Genomic DNA, 22,014 nt, shown 5'->3' on the forward strand with positions numbered 1-22,014 from the left:
TGGTCGTCAGTGACCGTGTGGCCTAATGGATAAGGCGTCGGACTTCGGATCTGAAGATTACAGGTTCGAATGCTGTCACGCTTGTGTTTTTCCAGTTCTGAAAAAGAAACATAACGTTTTAATGTAGCAATTGAGCAGTACGAAACCGTCTGAATGTTGCTGTTGACCATTTTTTGCTTGGAGATGCTCTTGAGCTTGAAACACACACAACAAGACCGGTGTTAACTAGCGAAATGGTCGGCAGAGTGCCGACACAGCGAGTTTTGACTATCACTTGCACATCTAAAACAACGTCGGAAAGTAACTCGTTCGGCTTTTGAGTCACATAAAGTATGTGTGTTAATTTTGACGCCACTAGCTCTGCATGTTGTCATGCAATTTCTTTACCTCTCAGAAATGATTATGACATAAAAGTGAAGTACGTGACGAGTGTGACGTTAGGAAAACATTAGGCATCATGGAGAGATTCTGTATGGGACCACCCACCCCAAACGAGTTCTGTGTGACGTGCTACCCGGCAGGTATACAGCGAGGTAGCCGGCTAGCTCAGTCGGTAGAGCGTCAGACTCTTAATCCCAGGGTCGTGGGTTCGAGCCAGACGCTGGGCTTAACGGAATTTTGTTCCGCTGCAGGTGTAAATTACCGTTTTTCTGATTAACGAGATTTAATGGAAATAGCAACTTTAAACTTTGCCTACGTCTCTGTCAGTCGCAAGGAAGCTGTATTTGAAGGTGAAGGTGATTTTGTAGACATGTGTGAAAGACATGTTCTGAAATGCAAGTGTTGTTGTTTGGAGAGCACATCGGTTACGTGTCAGATGTGTAGCCAAGCAGTAATTTGTCGCCATAGCTGCAAATATTAGCCGGTAATATGAAGTGTTGTCAGCTAAAGTCTGATGATGCAGACGACCGTAAGGACGAAGTAACCAAGAGTACCGCTAGGCCGTGCCTCTTTAGCTCAGTGGTAGAGCACTGGTCTAATAAACCAGGGGTCGTAAGTTCCATCCTCACAGGAGAAAGATGAATTTTGGAAATCAGTTGCGCGTCGTGGCCGTATTGCAAACAGTACCTGTGATGACGAACAATTAGCGACAGGCGTTTTTTTAAGAATTACTCTCAGATGCGATTAAGGCGAATGGCGCAGATAAAGCATTTGCCAAAGCGGTACAGCATAAGGTGGGACGAGGCAGTCTGAATTACATTTTATAGATGTATTTCTCACATATCTCAGAGCCTCTCGCGGTCGTCGTCGTCGTCGTCGTCGTCGTCGTCGTCGTCGTCGTCGCCGCCGCCGCCGCTTCTGCAGAAGTAGCAAATGGCAATCGTAGCAAATGCGGCGAGGGACGCCCTGCCTTCGATTCCGAATGCACAAAGTGTGTGGTCTTGTTTCTCAGTCTATATTTGGTCGGTCATGTCAGAGGTTGAATGTAACGAATGGGTGGGAAAGAGCAAGGGGCAGCGGCTGTGTAGAACGAAAACACAAATCCTCAGGGGTGTGAGCGTTTTGAGATGAGTCGTATACATGTAAATGTTGGTCGTCAGTGACCGTGTGGCCTAATGGATAAGGCGTCGGACTTCGGATCTGAAGATTACAGGTTCGAATGCTGTCACGCTTGTGTTTTTCCAGTTCTGAAAAAGAAACATAACGTTTTAATGTAGCAATTGAGCAGTACGAAACCGTCTGAATGTTGCTGTTGACCATTTTTTGCTTGGAGATGCTCTTGAGCTTGAAACACACACAACAAGACCGGTGTTAACTAGCGAAATGGTCGGCAGAGTGCCGACACAGCGAGTTTTGACTATCACTTGCACATCTAAAACAACGTCGGAAAGTAACTCGTTCGGCTTTTGAGTCACATAAAGTATGTGTGTTAATTTTGACGCCACTAGCTCTGCATGTTGTCATGCAATTTCTTTACCTCTCAGAAATGATTATGACATAAAAGTGAAGTACGTGACGAGTGTGACGTTAGGAAAACATTAGGCATCATGGAGAGATTCTGTATGGGACCACCCACCCCAAACGAGTACTGTGTGACGTGCTACCCGGCAGGTATTCACCGAGGTAGCCGGCTAGCTCAGTCGGTAGAGCGTCAGACTCTTAATCCCAGGGCCGTGGGTTAGAGCCAGACGCTGGGCGGAACCGAATTTTGTTCCGCTGCAGGTGTAAATTACCGTCTTTCTGATTAACGAGATTTAATGGAAATAGCAACTTTAAACTTTGCCTACGTCTCTGTCAGTCGCAAGGAAACTGTATTTGAAGGTGAAGGTGATTTTGTAGACATGTGTGAAAGACATGTTCTGAAATGCAAGTGTTGTTGTTTGCACAGCACATCGGTTACGTGTCAGATGTGTAGCCAAGCAGTAATTTGTCGCCATAGCTGCAAATATTAGCCGGTAATATGAAGTGTTGTCAGCTAAAGTCTGATGATGCAGACGACCGTAAGGACGAAGTACCCAAAAGTACCGCTAGGCCGCGCCTCTTTAGCTCAGTGGTAGAGCACTGGTCTAATAAACCAGGGGTCGTAAGTTCCATCCTCACAGGAGAAAGATGAATTTTGGAAATCAGTTGCGCGTCGTGGCCGTATTGCAAACAGTACCTGTGATGACGAACAATTAGCGACAGGCGTTCTTTTAAGAATTACTCTCAGATGCGATTAAGGCGAATGGCGCAGATAAAGCATTTGCCAAAGCGGTACAGCATAAGGTGGGACGAGGCAGTCTGAATTACATTTTATAGATGTATTTCTCACATATCTCAGAGCCTCTCGCGGTCGTCGTCGTCGTCGTCGTCGTCGCCGCCGCCGCCGCTTCTGCAGAAGTAGCAAATGGCAATCGTAGCAAATGCGGCGAGGGACGCCCTGCCTTCGATTCCGAATGCACAAAGTGTGTGGTCTTGTTTCTCAGTCTATATTTGGTCGGTCACGTCAGAGGTTGAATGTAACGAATGGGTGGGAAAGAGCAAGGGGCAGCGGCTGTGTAGAACGAAAACACAAATCCTCAGGGGTGTGAGCGTTTCGAGATGAGTCGTATACATGTAAACGTTGGTCGTCAGTGACCGTGTGGCCTAATGGATAAGGCGTCGGACTTCGGATCTGAAGATTACAGGTTCGAATGCTGTCACGCTTGTGTTTTTCCAGTTCTGAAAAAGAAACATAACGTTTTAATGTAGCAATTGAGCAGTACGAAACCGTCTGAATGTTGCTGTTGACCATTTTTTGCTTGGAGATGCTCTTGAGCTTGAAACACACACAACAAGACCGGTGTTAACTAGCGAAATGGTCGGCAGAGTGCCGACACAGCGAGTTTTGACTATCACTTGCACATCTAAAACAACGTCGGAAAGTAACTCGTTCGGCTTTTGAGTCACATAAAGTATGTGTGTTAATTTTGACGCCACTAGCTCTGCATGTTGTCATGCAATTTCTTTACCTCTCAGAAATGATTATGACATAAAAGTGAAGTACGTGACGAGTGTGACGTTAGGAAAACATTAGGCATCATGGAGAGATTCTGTATGGGACCACCCACCCCAAACGAGTTCTGTGTAACGTGCTACCCGGCAGGTATACAGCGAGGTAGCCGGCTAGCTCAGTCGGTAGAGCGTCAGACTCTTAATCCCAGGGTCGTGGGTTCGAGCCAGACGCTGGGCTTAACGGAATTTTGTTCCGCTGCAGGTGTAAATTACCGTTTTTCTGATTAACGAGATTTAATGGAAATAGCAACTTTAAACTTTGCCTACGTCTCTGTCAGTCGCAAGGAAGCTGTATTTGAAGGTGAAGGTGATTTTGTAGACATGTGTGAAAGACATGTTCTGAAATGCAAGTGTTGTTGTTTGGAGAGCACATCGGTTACGTGTCAGATGTGTAGCCAAGCAGTAATTTGTCGCCATAGCTGCAAATATTAGCCGGTAATATGAAGTGTTGTCAGCTAAAGTCTGATGATGCAGACGACCGTAAGGACGAAGTAACCAAGAGTACCGCTAGGCCGTGCCTCTTTAGCTCAGTGGTAGAGCACTGGTCTAATAAACCAGGGGTCGTAAGTTCCATCCTCACAGGAGAAAGATGAATTTTGGAAATCAGTTGCGCGTCGTGGCCGTATTGCAAACAGTACCTGTGATGACGAACAATTAGCGACAGGCGTTTTTTTAAGAATTACTCTCAGATGCGATTAAGGCGAATGGCGCAGATAAAGCATTTGCCAAAGCGGTACAGCATAAGGTGGGACGAGGCAGTCTGAATTACATTTTATAGATGTATTTCTCACATATCTCAGAGCCTCTCGCGATATTCGTCGTCGTCGTCGTCGTCGTCGTCGTCGTCGCCGCCGCCGCCGCTTCTGCAGAAGTAGCAAATGGCAATCGTAGCAAATGCGGCGAGGGACGCCCTGCCTTCGATTCCGAATGCACAAAGTGTGTGGTCTTGTTTCTCAGTCTATATTTGGTCGGTCATGTCAGAGGTTGAATGTAACGAATGGGTGGGAAAGAGCAAGGGGCAGCGGCTGTGTAGAACGAAAACACAAATCCTCAGGGGTGTGAGCGTTTTGAGATGAGTCGTATACATGTAAATGTTGGTCGTCAGTGACCGTGTGGCCTAATGGATAAGGCGTCGGACTTCGGATCTGAAGATTACAGGTTCGAATGCTGTCACGCTTGTGTTTTTCCAGTTCTGAAAAAGAAACATAACGTTTTAATGTAGCAATTGAGCAGTACGAAACCGTCTGAATGTTGCTGTTGACCATTTTTTGCTTGGAGATGCTCTTGAGCTTGAAACACACACAACAAGACCGGTGTTAACTAGCGAAATGGTCGGCAGAGTGCCGACACAGCGAGTTTTGACTATCACTTGCACATCTAAAACAACGTCGGAAAGTAACTCGTTCGGCTTTTGAGTCACATAAAGTATGTGTGTTAATTTTGACGCCACTAGCTCTGCATGTTGTCATGCAATTTCTTTACCTCTCAGAAATGATTATGACATAAAAGTGAAGTACGTGACGAGTGTGACGTTAGGAAAACATTAGGCATCATGGAGAGATTCTGTATGGGACCACCCACCCCAAACGAGTACTGTGTGACGTGCTACCCGGCAGGTATTCACCGAGGTAGCCGGCTAGCTCAGTCGGTAGAGCGTCAGACTCTTAATCCCAGGGCCGTGGGTTAGAGCCAGACGCTGGGCGGAACCGAATTTTGTTCCGCTGCAGGTGTAAATTACCGTCTTTCTGATTAACGAGATTTAATGGAAATAGCAACTTTAAACTTTGCCTACGTCTCTGTCAGTCGCAAGGAAACTGTATTTGAAGGTGAAGGTGATTTTGTAGACATGTGTGAAAGACATGTTCTGAAATGCAAGTGTTGTTGTTTGCACAGCACATCGGTTACGTGTCAGATGTGTAGCCAAGCAGTAATTTGTCGCCATAGCTGCAAATATTAGCCGGTAATATGAAGTGTTGTCAGCTAAAGTCTGATGATGCAGACGACCGTAAGGACGAAGTACCCAAAAGTACCGCTAGGCCGCGCCTCTTTAGCTCAGTGGTAGAGCACTGGTCTAATAAACCAGGGGTCGTAAGTTCCATCCTCACAGGAGAAAGATGAATTTTGGAAATCAGTTGCGCGTCGTGGCCGTATTGCAAACAGTACCTGTGATGACGAACAATTAGCGACAGGCGTTCTTTTAAGAATTACTCTCAGATGCGATTAAGGCGAATGGCGCAGATAAAGCATTTGCCAAAGCGGTACAGCATAAGGTGGGACGAGGCAGTCTGAATTACATTTTATAGATGTATTTCTCACATATCTCAGAGCCTCTCGCGGTCGTCGTCGTCGTCGTCGTCGTCGTCGCCGCCGCCGCCGCCGCTTCTGCAGAAGTAGCAAATGGCAATCGTAGCAAATGCGGCGAGGGACGCCCTGCCTTCGATTCCGAATGCACAAAGTGTGTGGTCTTGTTTCTCAGTCTATATTTGGTCGGTCATGTCAGAGGTTGAATGTAACGAATGGGTGGGAAAGAGCAAGGGGCAGCGGCTGTGTAGAACGAAAACACAAATCCTCAGGGGTGTGAGCGTTTCGAGATGAGTCGTATACATGTAAATGTTGGTCGTCAGTGACCGTGTGGCCTAATGGATAAGGCGTCGGACTTCGGATCTGAAGATTACAGGTTCGAATGCTGTCACGCTTGTGTTTTTCCAGTTCTGAAAAAGAAACATAACGTTTTAATGTAGCAATTGAGCAGTACGAAACCGTCTGAATGTTGCTGTTGACCATTTTTTGCTTGGAGATGCTCTTGAGCTTGAAACACACACAACAAGACCGGTGTTAACTAGCGAAATGGTCGGCAGAGTGCCGACACAGCGAGTTTTGACTATCACTTGCACATCTAAAACAACGTCGGAAAGTAACTCGTTCGGCTTTTGAGTCACATAAAGTATGTGTGTTAATTTTGACGCCACTAGCTCTGCATGTTGTCATGCAATTTCTTTACCTCTCAGAAATGATTATGACATAAAAGTGAAGTACGTGACGAGTGTGACGTTAGGAAAACATTAGGCATCATGGAGAGATTCTGTATGGGACCACCCACCCCAAACGAGTACTGTGTGACGTGCTACCCGGCAGGTATTCACCGAGGTAGCCGGCTAGCTCAGTCGGTAGAGCGTCAGACTCTTAATCACAGGGCCGTGGGTTAGAGCCAGACGCTGGGCGGAACCGAATTTTGTTCCGCTGCAGGTGTAAATTACCGTCTTTCTGATTAACGAGATTTAATGGAAATAGCAACTTTAAACTTTGCCTACGTCTCTGTCAGTCGCAAGGAAACTGTATTTGAAGGTGAAGGTGATTTTGTAGACATGTGTGAAAGACATGTTCTGAAATGCAAGTGTTGTTGTTTGCACAGCACATCGGTTACGTGTCAGATGTGTAGCCAAGCAGTAATTTGTCGCCATAGCTGCAAATATTAGCCGGTAATATGAAGTGTTGTCAGCTAAAGTCTGATGATGCAGACGACCGTAAGGACGAAGTACCCAAAAGTACCGCTAGGCCGCGCCTCTTTAGCTCAGTGGTAGAGCACTGGTCTAATAAACCAGGGGTCGTAAGTTCCATCCTCACAGGAGAAAGATGAATTTTGGAAATCAGTTGCGCGTCGTGGCCGTATTGCAAACAGTACCTGTGATGACGAACAATTAGCGACAGGCGTTTTTTTAAGAATTACTCTCAGATGCGATTAAGGCGAATGGCGCAGATAAAGCATTTGCCAAAGCGGTACAGCATAAGGTGGGACGAGGCAGTCTGAATTACATTTTATAGATGTATTTCTCACATATCTCAGAGCCTCTCGCGATATTCGTCGTCGTCGTCGTCGTCGTCGTCGTCGTCGTCGTCGCCGCCGCCGCCGCTTCTGCAGAAGTAGCAAATGGCAATCGTAGCAAATGCGGCGAGGGACGCCCTGCCTTCGATTCCGAATGCACAAAGTGTGTGGTCTTGTTTCTCAGTCTATATTTGGTCGGTCATGTCAGAGGTTGAATGTAACGAATGGGTGGGAAAGAGCAAGGGGCAGCGGCTGTGTAGAACGAAAACACAAATCCTCAGGGGTGTGAGCGTTTTGAGATGAGTCGTATACATGTAAATGTTGGTCGTCAGTGACCGTGTGGCCTAATGGATAAGGCGTCGGACTTCGGATCTGAAGATTACAGGTTCGAATGCTGTCACGCTTGTGTTTTTCCAGTTCTGAAAAAGAAACATAACGTTTTAATGTAGCAATTGAGCAGTACGAAACCGTCTGAATGTTGCTGTTGACCATTTTTTGCTTGGAGATGCTCTTGAGCTTGAAACACACACAACAAGACCGGTGTTAACTAGCGAAATGGTCGGCAGAGTGCCGACACAGCGAGTTTTGACTATCACTTGCACATCTAAAACAACGTCGGAAAGTAACTCGTTCGGCTTTTGAGTCACATAAAGTATGTGTGTTAATTTTGACGCCACTAGCTCTGCATGTTGTCATGCAATTTCTTTACCTCTCAGAAATGATTATGACATAAAAGTGAAGTACGTGACGAGTGTGACGTTAGGAAAACATTAGGCATCATGGAGAGATTCTGTATGGGACCACCCACCCCAAACGAGTACTGTGTGACGTGCTACCCGGCAGGTATTCACCGAGGTAGCCGGCTAGCTCAGTCGGTAGAGCGTCAGACTCTTAATCCCAGGGCCGTGGGTTAGAGCCAGACGCTGGGCGGAACCGAATTTTGTTCCGCTGCAGGTGTAAATTACCGTCTTTCTGATTAACGAGATTTAATGGAAATAGCAACTTTAAACTTTGCCTACGTCTCTGTCAGTCGCAAGGAAACTGTATTTGAAGGTGAAGGTGATTTTGTAGACATGTGTGAAAGACATGTTCTGAAATGCAAGTGTTGTTGTTTGCACAGCACATCGGTTACGTGTCAGATGTGTAGCCAAGCAGTAATTTGTCGCCATAGCTGCAAATATTAGCCGGTAATATGAAGTGTTGTCAGCTAAAGTCTGATGATGCAGACGACCGTAAGGACGAAGTACCCAAAAGTACCGCTAGGCCGCGCCTCTTTAGCTCAGTGGTAGAGCACTGGTCTAATAAACCAGGGGTCGTAAGTTCCATCCTCACAGGAGAAAGATGAATTTTGGAAATCAGTTGCGCGTCGTGGCCGTATTGCAAACAGTACCTGTGATGACGAACAATTAGCGACAGGCGTTCTTTTAAGAATTACTCTCAGATGCGATTAAGGCGAATGGCGCAGATAAAGCATTTGCCAAAGCGGTACAGCATAAGGTGGGACGAGGCAGTCTGAATTACATTTTATAGATGTATTTCTCACATATCTCAGAGCCTCTCGCGGTCGTCGTCGTCGTCGTCGTCGTCGTCGTCGTCGTCGTCGTCGCCGCCGCCGCCGCCGCTTCTGCAGAAGTAGCAAATGGCAATCGTAGCAAATGCGGCGAGGGACGCCCTGCCTTCGATTCCGAATGCACAAAGTGTGTGGTCTTGTTTCTCAGTCTATATTTGGTCGGTCACGTCAGAGGTTGAATGTAACGAATGGGTGGGAAAGAGCAAGGGGCAGCGGCTGTGTAGAACGAAAACACAAATCCTCAGGGGTGTGAGCGTTTCGAGATGAGTCGTATACATGTAAATGTTGGTCGTCAGTGACCGTGTGGCCTAATGGATAAGGCGTCGGACTTCGGATCTGAAGATTACAGGTTCGAATGCTGTCACGCTTGTGTTTTTCCAGTTCTGAAAAAGAAACATAACGTTTTAATGTAGCAATTGAGCAGTACGAAACCGTCTGAATGTTGCTGTTGACCATTTTTTGCTTGGAGATGCTCTTGAGCTTGAAACACACACAACAAGACCGGTGTTAACTAGCGAAATGGTCGGCAGAGTGCCGACACAGCGAGTTTTGACTATCACTTGCACATCTAAAACAACGTCGGAAAGTAACTCGTTCGGCTTTTGAGTCACATAAAGTATGTGTGTTAATTTTGACGCCACTAGCTCTGCATGTTGTCATGCAATTTCTTTACCTCTCAGAAATGATTATGACATAAAAGTGAAGTACGTGACGAGTGTGACGTTAGGAAAACATTAGGCATCATGGAGAGATTCTGTATGGGACCACCCACCCCAAACGAGTACTGTGTGACGTGCTACCCGGCAGGTATTCACCGAGGTAGCCGGCTAGCTCAGTCGGTAGAGCGTCAGACTCTTAATCACAGGGCCGTGGGTTAGAGCCAGACGCTGGGCGGAACCGAATTTTGTTCCGCTGCAGGTGTAAATTACCGTCTTTCTGATTAACGAGATTTAATGGAAATAGCAACTTTAAACTTTGCCTACGTCTCTGTCAGTCGCAAGGAAACTGTATTTGAAGGTGAAGGTGATTTTGTAGACATGTGTGAAAGACATGTTCTGAAATGCAAGTGTTGTTGTTTGCACAGCACATCGGTTACGTGTCAGATGTGTAGCCAAGCAGTAATTTGTCGCCATAGCTGCAAATATTAGCCGGTAATATGAAGTGTTGTCAGCTAAAGTCTGATGATGCAGACGACCGTAAGGACGAAGTACCCAAAAGTACCGCTAGGCCGCGCCTCTTTAGCTCAGTGGTAGAGCACTGGTCTAATAAACCAGGGGTCGTAAGTTCCATCCTCACAGGAGAAAGATGAATTTTGGAAATCAGTTGCGCGTTGTGGCCGTATTGCAAACAGTACCTGTGATGACGAACAATTAGCGACAGGCGTTTTTTTAAGAATTACTCTCAGATGCGATTAAGGCGAATGGCGCAGATAAAGCATTTGCCAAAGCGGTACAGCATAAGGTGGGATGAGGCAGTCTGAATTACATTTTATAGATGTATTTCTCACATATCTCAGAGCCTCTCGCGATATTCGTCGTCGTCGTCGTCGTCGTCGTCGTCGTCGTCGTCGTCGCCGTCGCCGCCGCCGCCGCTTCTGCAGAAGTAGCAAATGGCAATCGTAGCAAATGCGGCGAGGGACGCCCTGCCTTCGATTCCGAATGCACAAAGTGTGTGGTCTTGTTTCTCAGTCTATATTTGGTCGGTCACGTCAGAGGTTGAATGTAACGAATGGGTGGGAAAGAGCAAGGGGCAGCGGCTGTGTAGAACGAAAACACAAATCCTCAGGGGTGTGAGCGTTTCGAGATGAGTCGTATACATGTAAATGTTGGTCGTCAGTGACCGTGTGGCCTAATGGATAAGGTGTCGGACTTCGGATCTGAAGATTACAGGTTCGAATGCTGTCACGCTTGTGTTTTTCCAGTTCTGAAAAAGAAACATTACGTTTTAATGTAGCAATTGAGCAGTACGAAACCGTCTGAATGTTGCTGTTGACCATTTTTTGCTTGGAGATGCTCTTGAGCTTGAAACACACACAACAAGACCGGTGTTAACTAGCGAAATGGTCGGCAGAGTGCCGACACAGCGAGTTTTGACTATCACTTGCACATCTAAAACAACGTCGGAAAGTAACTCGTTCGCCTTTTGAGTCACATAAAGTATGTGTGTTAATTTTGACGCCACTAGCTCTGCATGTTGTCATGCAATTTCTTTACCTCTCAGAAATGATTATGACATAAAAGTGAAGTACGTGACGAGTGTGACGTTAGGAAAACATTAGGCATCATGGAGAGATTCTGTATGGGACCACCCACCCCAAACGAGTACTGTGTGACGTGCTACCCGGCAGGTATTCACCGAGGTAGCCGGCTAGCTCAGTCGGTAGAGTGTCAGACTCTTAATCCCAGGGCCGTGGGTTAGAGCCAGACGCTGGGCGGAACCGAATTTTGTTCCGCTGCAGGTGTAAATTACCGTCTTTCTGATTAACGAGATTTAATGGAAATAGCAACTTTAAACTTTGCCTACGTCTCTGTCAGTCGCAAGGAAGCTGTATTTGAAGGTGAAGGTGATTTTGTAGACATGTGTGAAAGACATGTTCTGAAATGCAAGTGTTGTTGTTTGCACAGCACATCGGTTACGTGTCAGATGTGTAGCCAAGCAGTAATTTGTCGCCATAGCTGCAAATATTAGCCGGTAATATGAAGTGTTGTCAGCTAAAGTCTGATGATGCAGACGACCGTAAGGACGAAGTACCCAAAAGTACCGCTAGGCCGCGCCTCTTTAGCTCAGTGGTAGAGCACTGGTCTAATAAACCAGGGGTCGTAAGTTCCATCCTCACAGGAGAAAGATGAATTTTGGAAATCAGTTGCGCGTCGTGGCCGTATTGCAAACAGTACCTGTGATGACGAACAATTAGCGACAGGCGTTCTTTTAAGAATTACTCTCAGATGCGATTAAGGCGAATGGCGCAGATAAAGCATTTGCCAAAGCGGTACAGCATAAGGTGGGACGAGGCAGTCTGAATTACATTTTATAGATGTATTTCTCACATATCTCAGAGCCTCTCGCGATATTCGTCGTCGTCGTCGTCGTCGTCGTCGTCGTCGTCGTCGCCGCCGCCGCTTCTGCAGAAGTAGCAAATGGCAATCGTAGCAAATGCGGCGAGGGACGCCCTGCCTTCGATTCCGAATGCACAAAGTGTGTGGTCTTGTTTCTCAGTCTATATTTGGTCGGTCACGTCAGAGGTTGAATGTAACGAATGGGTGGGAAAGAGCAAGGGGCAGCGGCTGTGTAGAACGAAAACACAAATCCTCAGGGGTGTGAGCGTTTCGAGATGAGTCGTATACATGTAAATGTTGGTCGTCAGTGACCGTGTGGCCTAATGGATAAGGCGTCGGACTTCGGATCTGAAGATTACAGGTTCGAATGCTGTCACGCTTGTGTTTTTCCAGTTCTGAAAAAGAAACATTACGTTTTAATGTAGCAATTGAGCAGTACGAAACCGTCTGAATGTTGCTGTTGACCATTTTTTGCTTGGAGATGCTCTTGAGCTTGAAACACACACAACAAGACCGGTGTTAACTAGCGAAATGGTCGGCAGAGTGCCGACACAGCGAGTTTTGACTATCACTTGCACATCTAAAACAACGTCGGAAAGTAACTCGTTCGGCTTTTGAGTCACATAAAGTATGTGTGTTAATTTTGACACCACTAGCTCTGCATGTTGTCATGCAATTTCTTTACCTCTCAGAAATGATTATGACATAAAAGTGAAGTACGTGACGAGTGTGACGTTAGGAAAACATTAGGCATCATGGAGAGATTCTGTATGGGACCACCCACCCCAAACGAGTACTGTGTGACGTGCTACCCGGCAGGTATTCACCGAGGTAGCCGGCTAGCTCAGTCGGTAGAGCGTCAGACTATTAATCCCAGGGCCGTGGGTTAGAGCCAGACGCTGGGCGGAACCGAATTTTGTTCCGCTGCAGGTGTAAATTACCGTCTTTCTGATTAACGAGATTTAATGGAAATAGCAACTTTAAACTTTGCCTACGTGTCTGTCAGTCGCAAGGAAACTGTATTTGAAGGTGAAGGTGATTTTGTAGACATGTGTGAAAGACATGTTCTGAAATGCAAGTGTTGTTGTTTGCACAGCACATCGGTTACGTGTCAGATGTGTAGCCAAGCAGTAATTTGTCGCCATAGCTGCAAATATTAGCCGGTAATATGAAGTGTTGTCAGCTAAAGTCTGATGATGCAGACGACCGTAAGGACGAAGTACCCAAAAGTACCGCTAGGCCGCGCCTCTTTAGCTCAGTGGTAGAGCACTGGTCTAATAAACCAGGGGTCGTAAGTTCCATCCTCACAGGAGAAAGATGAATTTTGGAAATCAGTTGCGCGTCGTGGCCGTATTGCAAACAGTACCTGTGATGACGAACAATTAGCGACAGGCGTTTTTTTAAGAATTACTCTCAGATGCGATTAAGGCGAATGGCGCAGATAAAGCATTTGCCAAAGCGGTACAGCATAAGGTGGGACGAGGCAGTCTGAATTACATTTTATAGATGTATTTCTCACATATCTCAGAGCCTCTCGCGGTCGTCGTCGTCGTCGTCGTCGTCGTCGTCGTCGTCGTCGTCGTCGCCGCCGCCGCCGCCGCCGCTTCTGCAGAAGTAGCAAATGGCAATCGTAGCAAATGCGGCGAGGGACGCCCTGCCTTCGATTCCGAATGCACAAAGTGTGTGGTCTTGTTTCTCAGTCTATATTTGGTCGGTCACGTCAGAGGTTGAATGTAACGAATGGGTGGGAAAGAGCAAGGGGCAGCGGCTGTGTAGAACGAAAACACAAATCCTCAGGGGTGTGAGCGTTTCGAGATGAGTCGTATACATGTAAATGTTGGTCGTCAGTGACCGTGTGGCCTAATGGATAAGGCGTCGGACTTCGGATCTGAAGATTACAGGTTCGAATGCTGCCACGCTTGTGTTTTTCCAGTTCTGAAAAAGAAACATAACGTTTTAATGTAGCAATTGAGCAGTACGAAACCGTCTGAATGTTGCTGTTGACCATTTTTTGCTTGGAGATGCTCTTGAGCTTGAAACACACACAACAAGACCGGTGTTAACTAGCGAAATGGTCGGCAGAGTGCCGACACAGCGAGTTTTGACTATCACTTGCACATCTAAAACAACGTCGGAAAGTAACTCGTTCGGCTTTTGAGTCACATAAAGTATGTGTGTTAATTTTGACGCCACTAGCTCTGCATGTTGTCATGCAATTTCTTTACCTCTCAGAAATGATTATGACATAAAAGTGAAGTACGTGACGAGTGTGACGTTAGGAAAACATTAGGCATCATGGAGAGATTCTGTATGGGACCACCCACCCCAAACGAGTACTGTGTGACGTGCTACCCGGCAGGTATTCACCGAGGTAGCCGGCTAGCTCAGTCGGTAGAGCGTCAGACTCTTAATTACAGGGCCGTGGGTTAGAGCCAGACGCTGGGCGGAACCGAATTTTGTTCCGCTGCAGGTGTAAATTACCGTCTTTCTGATTAACGAGATTTAATGGAAATAGCAACTTTAAACTTTGCCTACGTCTCTGTCAGTCGCAAGGAAGCTGTATTTGAAGGTGAAGGTGATTTTGTAGACATGTGTGAAAGACATGTTCTGAAATGCAAGTGTTGTTGTTTGCACAGCACATCGGTTACGTGTCAGATGTGTAGCCAAGCAGTAATTTGTCGCCATAGCTGCAAATATTAGCCGGTAATATGAAGTGTTGTCAGCTAAAGTCTGATGATGCAGACGACCGTAAGGACGAAGTACCCAAAAGCAACGCTAGGCCGCGCCTCTTTAGCTCAGTGGTAGAGCACTGGTCTAATAAACCAGGGGTCGTAAGTTCGATCCTCACAGGAGAAAGATGAATTTTGGAAATCAGTTGCGCGTCGTGGCCGTATAGCAAACAGTACCTGTGATGACGGACAATTAGCGACAGGCGTTTTTTTAAGAATTACTCTCAGATGCGATTAAGGCGAATGGCGCAGATAAAGCATTTGCCAAAGCGGTACAGCATAAGGTGGGATGAGCCAGTCTGAATTACATTTTATAGATGTATTTCTCACATATCTCAGAGCCTCTCGCGATATTCGTCGTCATCGTCGTCGTCGTCGTCGTCGTCGCCGTCGCCGTCGCCGCCGCCGCCGCTTCTGCAGAAGTAGCAAATGGCAATCGTAGCAAATGCGGCGAGGGACGCCCTGCCTTCGATTCCGAATGCACAAAGTGTGTGGTCTTGTTTCTCAGTCTATATTTGGTCGGTCACGTCAGAGGTTGAATGTAACGAATGGGTGGGAAAGAGCAAGGGGCAGCGGCTGTGTAGAACGAAAACACAAATCCTCAGGGGTGTGAGCGTTTCGAGATGAGTCGTATACATGTAAATGTTGGTCGTCAGTGACCGTGTGGCCTAATGGATAAGGCGTCGGACTTCGGATCTGAAGATTACAGGTTCGAATGCTGTCACGCTTGTGTTTTTCCAGTTCTGAAAAAGAAACATTACGTTTTAATGTAGCAATTGAGCAGTACGAAACCGTCTGAATGTTGCTGTTGACCATTTTTTGCTTGGAGATGCTCTTGAGCTTGAAACACACACAACAAGACCGGTGTTAACTAGCGAAATGGTCGGCAGAGTGCCGACACAGCGAGTTTTGACTATCACTTGCACATCTAAAACAACGTCGGAAAGTAACTCGTTCGGCTTTTGAGTCACATAAAGTATGTGTGTTAATTTTGACACCACTAGCTCTGCATGTTGTCATGCAATTTCTTTACCTCTCAGAAATGATTATGACATAAAAGTGAAGTACGTGACGAGTGTGACGTTAGGAAATCATTAGGCATTATGGAGAGATTCTGTATGGGACCACCCACCCCAAACGAGTACTGTGTGACGTGCTACCCGGCAGGTATTCACCGAGGTAGCCGGCTAGCTCAGTCGGTAGAGCGTCAGACTCTTAATCCCAGGGCCGTGGGTTAGAGCCAGACGCTGGGCGGAACCGAATTTTGTTCCGCTGCAGGTGTAAATTACCGTCTTTCTGATTAACGAGATTTAATGGAAATAGCAACTTTAAACTTTGCCTACGTCTCTGTCAGTCGCAAGGAAACTGTATTTGAAGGTGAAGGTGATTTTGTAGACAAGTGTGAAAGACATGTTCTGAAATGCAAGTGTTGTTGTTTGCACAGCACATCGGTTACGTGTCAGATGTGTAGCCAAGCAGTAATTTGTCGCCATAGCTGCAAATATTAGCCGGTAATATGAAGTGTTGTCAGCTAAAGTCTGATGATGCAGACGACCGTAAGTACCCAAAAGTACCGCTAGGCCGCGCCTCTTTAGCTCAGTGGTAGAGCACTGGTCTAATAAACCAGGGGTCGTAAGTTCCATCCTCACAGGAGAAAGATGAATTTTGGAAATCAGTTGCGCGTCGTGGCCGTATTGCAAACAGTACCTGTGATGACGAACAATTAGCGACAGGCGTTCTTTTAAGAATTACTCTCAGATGCGATTAAGGCGAATGGCGCAGATAAAGCATTTTTTTTTTTTTTTAAAAAAAACTTTATTAATAATACAACAACATTAATTTAATTATACAACATCTTAATATATAACTAAGTATGATACAAAAAAGTCAAATACAAGAAACTATTCCCATACTATTAACCCACCACCTCAAATAATTAGTGGGTCCTTATTACAAACTACTAATTGGCAGTGTATTACTTGTGTGGCACTAACTACGGGCATGATTAATAAGTTACTTGTTAGACTACCTTACATGACTATTCTAGTGTGATCTGCAGTGTTACAGTATGTGCCAGAAGTTATGCATACAAACCTACTGTTATTTAGCCTGCCCACCGAGCTAACCCCAGTGGGCGTGCCCCTGGCACTGGGCTGGCTACGACTTTAACTTCACTGCAGTCCCTACCTGTTAGTATGTTAGTATTTCTAGTTCTTACTTAAACTACTTTCTACTCAAAAAATAGTTGTGCGATAATTCCAATTCCGGGTAGTGCACCTGCCATCCTTGTCCGAAGACGCGGCGGATTCCAGCCATGAAATGGCTGGCCAGATCCGCGCCTGGCGGTAGTGCAGGTGCAACTCGGTCAAGTTCGGTTTGGTACTTGATTAGTTCCTTGCCCTAATAAAGTCCCTCATGACTTTCATCGAGATCTCATTTGCCAGACTGTTGAGGACTCTGAAAGTGTCGGCACGCCGCAGCAAGGTATATGTATCTTGGCTAGGAAGTTGCGCTCTAAGTTCACTTGCCACTCCATCATACAACGTGCAGTTGTAGATGACGTGTTCGGGAGTTCCTTCCGGAGCACCACAGTCACACGCTGGTGTCGCCTGTTTACCAAATCGGCAAAGGTATGCCGGATATGGCCCATGTCCTGTCAGGAAGTGCAGCAGACCCCTACTTGGCTGAAAGTATCCCATTTTTAATCTTTCTGCAACATCTGGAAGTAGCTCAAAAACTCGTCTCCCAGTTCCTTCCCCTTCCCACTGACTCTGCCATAGTTCCTCCCCCCTTCTCTTGATTGCGTATTTGTCCCCTACTTGCACACCCATGATTTCCCTAGTCTTTTCAACTTTCCCCTTTGTTACCCAATACCACGCTGCCTGCTCCCTAATTTTTATATCAAGGGGACATAATCCCATAATAACTAGCAACGCCCCCCCAGGAGTAGTTCTGTATGCCCCAGCAGATCTTAGTAGCATACTTCGCTGCACCCTCCTCACGGCCATGGCAGGCGCCACCCTCGTGAGCCTGTGTGCCCAGACCCCGCTGGCATACCCTACTAAGGAAGTCAGAATACTATTATGATATAATTTTATTAGGTGGGGGGGTAAGTGAAATCTTTTATGTCCTATGTTTATTAAGTTATTAAGGATTTCTATCGCGCGCTGTGCAATCATTTCTATGTGCGTCGCGTAATTCCATTTTTCGTCTATTATTACTCCAAGATACCTAGCTTCGCGTCGCCGGAGAACTGGGGCTCCCGCAATCCTGACAGTTGGATTTCTTATCAGACTGCCTTTTAGTAGAAGATATGTTGATTTGTGTGGTGCAATTCTCATTTTTGCCTCTCGGCACCATTCCTGGAGAATTTGCATTGACCTTTCCACTTTTGGCTCTAAGTCTTCTCGGCTACGGCCACCTACCAGCAGGAGGAGGTCGTCAGCGTAGGCTATCACGTCTAGCACATCTCTACATTGTTGTAACCTGACTAACAGGGGCTCTATGTTTACGTCCCAAAAGAGTGGCCCCAGGACCGATCCCTGGGGGCACCCCTTCGTACAGGTCTTACTTACTCTCTCGCTAGGCGATGATAGCCAGACCTCCCTGTCCATGCAATAGCTCCTCAGACAGCCATACAGGGGCCCTGGACACTCCATCTCACGCAAACGTGAGAAGAGCGAGGGCCACCAGAGGTTGTCAAAGGCGCCACTGATGTCCACCATGATGCCTACGACATACTTGTGCGTGGATGAGCCACAGACCTCAGCCGCCAGGGCGATTGCGTCAGACGCTGATCGCCCCGGCCTAAAGCCGAACTGCCTGTCACTCATTCCACGCAGCATCCTATGTGCGGTCAGTCTGTCCGCCAGCAGCCTCTCCAGCAGCTTCCCCATGGTGTCTAACAGGCATATAGGTCTATAGGATTTGGGATCCATAGGGTCCTTGTCCTTTCCTTTTTGTATGATTACTACATTTGCAGTCTTCCATACTCTCGGAAATTTCCCAGCTGTGAGACACTCATTGAAGAGCCGCGTTAGAGGAGCCACCAGCTGTGGGGCGAGGAACTGTACCACCTCTGCTACAATGCCGTCCGGTCCTGGCGCCTTCCCCTTCTTTAATGATTTGATATGTGCTGCGACTTCTGCTTCAGAGAAAGGGTACACTCTAGTATTATTGGTATATTCTAGAGAATCCTCCCTGCGGATTTGCCTTTGAGAGTCATCATCATCATGTTCATCATCGTCCGGTAGCAGAGTGCGCAGGAGAACTTCAGCAGTTTCCTTCCACGACTCTGTCACTCGGTCTCCATCTCGGATGGTCGAGAGAACCGCGGGGGATTTAACCTTTTCCCTTACGAGTTTGTAGGGTATTCCCCAGGGATCGGTATCGAGCTGATTTAGCACATACTTCTCCCAACTCCTTGTTCTTACTTCCTTTAATTCCCTTTGAAAATTTTCTTTCTCATCTCTGTAGCGCTGCAGCCAGTATTGCTTCTCTTGCCAGACGGCACTTCGCTGGTAGTACCTCCTCGCCCGTCTAACAGACCGACGCATACCTTCCAGTTCGGCAGTCCATGGTGATGGTGAGGCCGCCACGGCCCTCCTCCTGGTTGGCACGGCGACCTTTACCGCCCTAACGATGGAGCCTACCAGTTCTTCGGCGTACCTGTCGACATCCAGGCCACCCTCAGGCAACGGAGGAACGTCACACTCCTGAGCCAGGCATTCCCAATTTGTCTTGTGATAGTTATATTGAATCTCCCACCCCAGGTCCCAGCGGCACTCTTCATCTCCTATGCAAAAAGTAATCAGGTTGTGATCGCTTGTGGTAGCGTGCTCTATCACATTCCAGCTGTGGATGAGGTTTATAGCATTCGGTGATGCTAACGTCACATCGATGTTGGTGCCTTGTCCCCCTCCTCCTGCATAGGTGGGGGGGTTCCCTGCTTTATTTACTACCACCAGCTGTGACGCCATTATTGCTTCCTCTGCCCTTTCACCATTTTCGTCCCTAGTGCCGCTGTGCCATAGGGGGGATTTCGCGTTCATGTCTGCTGTGACTATTACCTTACGCCCACGTAACGCCATCATTACCCTGGAGAGATGTTCTATGAAATGTTCGAAATTTCCCCCGTACTGAAAGTACATATTGACAATATATAATATCCCAGCGGGTGACTGCAACTCGATGACGTTACAGTGGCAATCAGAGAGTTGCGCTATTTTTGTGGCTCTAAGGGCCTTATTTGTTATTACTATTAACGCCCTTGGCTCCTCTCCTGTAAAGATGGTTTGCCATGTTTTCGACATGAATGATATTTGCCCGGCCCAGTAGTATGGCTCCTGTAGACAGAGTACATCTAGTCTCCTCTCCTCCACTACTTTTCGGAGTTCCTGCATGACCAACCGACTATTATGAGTGTTTAGCTGCCCTACCGTGATTGAATTTAGGGTTGTCATTAAGGAAAATAAGTGTGAAAGTAACATTCAGGCCATGATTTGTTAAAGTCGAATGCTACTCTACCATTAGCTAGGACAGCCTGTGCATAAATTTCGTCCAGCTTGAATTCTTCACCTCTTCTCTCAAATACTTTCTTCACCAGGTCACGCAGGGCTCCGAAATCAGTGGGAAGATTCACTGACTTCAGCTGTATTCTATCTACAGCCTCCATCGCCGTGAAGGTGACCATTCTGCCATGTTCATGACCTACGCGTACGACGTGCCTCAAAGCTGTAGTGAGGATCGCTGGTTGCTCCAGACGCGATAGCTGCATCGCGAACTCCAAGTTGGGATAGATCCATCTTGGGTCCGCTCCTACAGCCGGTTTATCGTCTTGCAGCTGTGCCATACTTGTGCTCGTAGTGGTGCTTGTGACTGTGCTGTCTTGCAGGGTAAAAGTTGGAAGACTCCCTGGGACAGGAGCAGAGCTGTTCCTTCTGGGTAGAGATTGAGGCTGTGAGCCTGGGTTAACTGCTTTTCCGTCATGCTCCTCATTTTCTTCTTCAGGTTCTGTTTGAATACAAAAATTAACCATTTTTACTTCCTGTGTCCCTTTTAATTCAAGCTTTGAGACGAAAGTTTCAGCTTCAGGGTTTAATTTTGAGTGAGGAGCTGGAGATGTTGAGGGTGGAGACTCACTAGCAGCCCAGAAGTCGTCTACAATTACCTCAATTTCTTTTATTTCGTGCATTATTTCTCTTATCTCTTCGAATCTCGGATCAGAGTCAGTTTGTGTACTGAAGTCAATCATCGTTGCTTTTCGTTCCTGCATTTGTTTTAGAGACTTCAAAAATTTATTAAACCTTTCTGCCCTTCCAGCGTCCCTTTTTCTTTTGCTGGGAGACTTCCTTTTGATGTTCGTCCTTCTTATGTTGCCAGCATCAGCCATAGTCAATTCGGGATATGAGTCTCTGCTCTAGCAGTTTGTAGGTCGGGCAGTTTCTTCCTGCCATACCACAGGTTTTCTTTCCTCTCCGTGTGCAGGGAATGCACACCACGGACTTCTTACATTCCTTCCTCATATGTTCCTCCTCTCCGCATCTGGAGCAAGCAGGTTTCCTACTACAGTATTTGTGTATGTGATCAATATCCCCACAGTTCTGACACCGGGGGACAACAAGGTAGTCCTTGACATTAACAGAGTGAAAACCTATGTATACCCTGCCCATAGCTGTCAATTTCCTCCATAGGGATCCTGTGACTTCTGCTACGTGGTGGACTGTATCTTTATCCTTAGGCCCAGTTTTAAACCTAAGTTTAAAGTCTTTTAGGAAAGTTTCCATGTTGCTTTCTGAGTCAAAGTTTTGCTCATAGATCGTCTTACACAGGTCCTCGTCCGTTATGGACTTTGGCACATCATAGAGAATGACCAAGGGGTTCTTCTTACGGGGGGGTTCACATCTGACTGCCTTACATAGCTGTTGATTCGCCAAAAGCTTGTTCTTGTCCTCCTCAGTGGCAAAGTCGACAATCACTACATTCTTTGTAGCCTTAATCCTGTTAATTTTAATTTTGTCCTTAACTGGGTTGACTGAAGTCGCGAAGACTTCTTGGACCTTCTTTATGTTCTGGCCAGGCATTGGTCTCAAAAAGACCGCTGTTTCCGGCCGCTTGGACACTTTGACAATAGTTTCTCTAGTTGTGGGAGCCTTGGGTGCAGCTTGCGCCGCGACCCCGGCCCATGTCCTAGCAGGCTGTTTCCGGAGCCTTTCATTCTCTCTTTCGAGCTCCTCTAGTCGTCCTTCGAGTTTGGCGTTGGCTATTGCCCATGCCGCCAACTCGTTTTTCAATGCCTGTACCGCGGTTTGACTAATTTTACCGTTCTTTACGTTATGGTCCAGGAACTGGCTTAATCTGAGA

At 46.8% G+C, this 22,014-nt stretch overlaps 1 non-coding gene across 1 annotated transcript; it reads left to right on the top strand.

The window, feature by feature from the left end:
* Positions 1 to 14,707: 14,707 nt before the first annotated feature.
* Trnai-aau (transfer RNA isoleucine (anticodon AAU)) lies at positions 14,708 to 14,779 on the top strand. The gene has a single exon. It is a non-coding gene; the product is annotated as a tRNA-Ile (tRNA).
* Positions 14,780 to 22,014: the final 7,235 nt, after the last annotated feature.

This window comes from Schistocerca gregaria, chromosome 8 (assembly GCF_023897955.1).
Source record: "Schistocerca gregaria isolate iqSchGreg1 chromosome 8, iqSchGreg1.2, whole genome shotgun sequence".
NCBI lineage: Eukaryota > Metazoa > Arthropoda > Insecta > Orthoptera > Acrididae > Schistocerca > Schistocerca gregaria.